This window comes from Cyprinodon variegatus, unplaced genomic scaffold (assembly GCF_000732505.1).
Source record: "Cyprinodon variegatus isolate N-32 unplaced genomic scaffold, C_variegatus-1.0 Scaffold1681, whole genome shotgun sequence".
NCBI lineage: Eukaryota > Metazoa > Chordata > Actinopteri > Cyprinodontiformes > Cyprinodontidae > Cyprinodon > Cyprinodon variegatus.
Window position 1 is genome coordinate 22,433 of NW_015152134.1, and position 3,189 is coordinate 25,621.

Consider the following 3,189-nt stretch of genomic DNA (forward strand, 5'->3'; position numbering starts at 1 on the left):
TGCGTTCTCTCTTCTGGTCATCCTATCAGGATGAAATATGGACACTGCTTCCCAATGTCCAAAAAGTATGATCATGGCATATGGCACAACAAATTAAATATACTAACATTTTTATATATTATCCCTTATGTTAATTAGTAATGGCAAGTTCACCAATATCCCAAAAGACAACACTGAATGCACTTAGAACTCAAATATTTTTTAACAAATAAATTCACAAATTGTGGTAACAAAGCTCATTAGATAAGAGATCAGTCTAACCACAAAAACATTTGTGGGCAAAAGTATCCTCAATAAGCTCTGAATTCCAACAATGAAAGGTCTTAGGTTTTGAATATGTTCATTTAACAGCTTCATTTAACATTACAGATTTATTGTGGGGGGGATCTGCTAGAACAGAGTACAGTTGAGATTATATGTATTACAAAAACGGTTTATAAACAGCTCTTTAAACACAAAGGCATATGAAACTTTGCATAAACTCAGTAAACACAAGATAAAGCAAGTCTGCCTAAAGAAAATTACAGTTGAGATCATCACTTCTAAACTTGCCTACAAAGTGAATATGGCTAGTATCTGCTTAAAATTACAGAATTGAAGTAAAAAAAAGAAAAAAAAAAGAAAAAGTGTCCTATTTTAAAGAATTTTGACTGGGAAATAAAATTCACAAAACTACAATTTTCATACCCCACTCTACTGAAAAGAACATTTTCTGATGCTAGTTATTGTGTAATTTTTCAAACCTTCTGTCCCACCTTTAATTTCCCTGCATTTAAACATTACTAGTCTTTGACCAGTAAAGACCATAATTTTTCAAAAATCATTCAAATACAAATAAGTGCAAGAACATGTTTACTCCAATCTTAAACTGAAAATCCTGGGTGTCACGTTTCATCACAGAACAATAGTTCAGCACAATACTGAAAGTTATTGTGCATGAAAAAAGAACAGTGAACAACATTCTTGCAGGTCTTTTTTAAAACTTGGCAGATTTTACAGTTTATACCTCAGAATTCTATTTCTGAAGCCGTGCACTCGAGCCGAGGCCTAGTCTGGTTTTATCTTCATCACCACTCTCTGAATAAACTCAAAGGAGTATTTCATGGCTTCTGGATACTTGAGATTGACACAGTAGATGACACCCATAAGCATGGCAAAGCTATGTGCCACATCCTTAACATTGTGAAGCACAATGGTCTCCTCCACCACAGCTGCAACATCAAAGTCCCACCTTCACAGCCTATCAGAAGACCAAGCTGCATTCCTTTCATGGCTTCATCCAGCTTCTCAACATGAGCCTTAATAGAGAAAAATAAATAAATTAGACTATTTTTATGTGCAAGCATAGGACATAATTATTCCAAGGCATCTATATAATGCTGGTTGTTTAATTTAATACAAAAGTAAAAAAATAAAAATAAAAAATATAAAAAGAATGTCTTACATCACACATTCTGATGACATCTGATGGATCTTCTCCTGACATGTAGTGTGGCAGACCAAGCAGAGCAGCAGCCCTTCTCCTCTTGTTTGTGTCCTACAAGACATGATTACAAAAGACTTATAGTAAGCGTTAACATTTTGCCTGATTTTCTTGCCATTCTCACATCCACTTACATCTTTCTGTTAGGTTTATTATTTATACATCATGTGCATTGTTATTTTGTTAGCCAGATTAGACAGAGTAGAAGGCCTTCCTTCACATTGTGGATGTCACAGTGTGTACGGAGGTCATCTAATCAAGACAGCCTTCGTGTCTTTAAGAGTACACAGGATATGGGCACATCTTGGAGACGGTCTGATAGAGGATCCTCTATCAGACCGGCTCCAAGTTGTGCCCATCTTGGAGCCGGTCTGATAGGCAGTCCAGAATGTCTTTGAGTGATCGCTTCTTTCCAGACTTTGTTGCTGTTTTGTACATCTCCAGGAGTCTTGGGACCAGGCCATCAAGTCCGCCAAGAAAGGATACCAGAAGGTCTGTGGTAACGATCCTCTTAAATTCTGCCCTAATCTGAGGAAATATACAGAAAACAAAAAACATATTTCTCAATAGGACAGTTAACATTGTTATGTGTTAACATAACAGGATATAATATCTCTTGGAATGAATACATCATGTATTCACCTGTTTCTCTTGAAACAGAGCTGGCCATGGAAATTAGCTCTGTGATGTGTGGTTCATCTCCAATAATCTAATTTCTACGCTCGGAAAATGTATAAACCATCAGATCCTCTAGCAGCTGGTGATCAGGGTCTTTCTTCTGCATTGCAGTCTCCATTATCTTGCGCTTCTCCTCCATTCTTTCAAGATTTTGTCCTTCAGGTGGATCAGGACAGTAGTTTACCTCACCCTTCTTTGGCTTCTTGACACATCTTCCCCTTGATCCTCCTGTTTTTCTTTTATTTATGGTAACTTCAGGGCATCCTGCTGCACTTAACTTTTGCCGGTAGTTTCCAAGCTTAAATTTCAGGCTGTGAAACCATGAGTACCATCCTTTCTCAGACCCTGGTTTGCGCAAACAGGGATGCTTTTCCACCAGTGCTTTGGCTACATTTTCATAGTGCTCTCTCTCAGGATAAGCACTAATCTTTGAAATACTGTCTGCAAGCGTGTCAAGGATATCAGTCTTTAAACCTTTAGAAATCACCATCACAGATCCATCCATGGTATATTGATCGTTTCCTTCTGTCAGTTGCAGCTCTACATTATGCGAGATCTCTGGAATTGGGAAAGGATCAGGCCATTCAACAGAATCCCCACTGCTGACGCAAGGGAGGCTTCCTGTGTCCAGGGTAGAATCAGTGGAGTCTTAAACTGTGAACAATACTTTCAAGGTTTCCCGGTCCACAGGAAGGTCTTTGATGTCCGTTAGGTTGCACAACTGATTATTGAAATCAGGATCCTCAAACTGCAAAATGAATCCTCCTCTCAGACCAAGGCTGGTTCGCAACACCTGGTATAGTTCCTCAACATTTGAGGGGATGGCTTCAACTGAAAGACATGTGGTGTCAGTTTCTGATACTACAACACGCAGAAGCATTTTAGACCACTTTCACCTGAAAATGGAAAGAAATAAATTAAAATCCAAGTATAAAATTCAATATATGGCATCAGTATAATGTTACACTCCTGTTCTAAGAAGTTTAAAAAAAAAAAATCCTGACTGCCTTCTTTTTGTGGGCATGTAT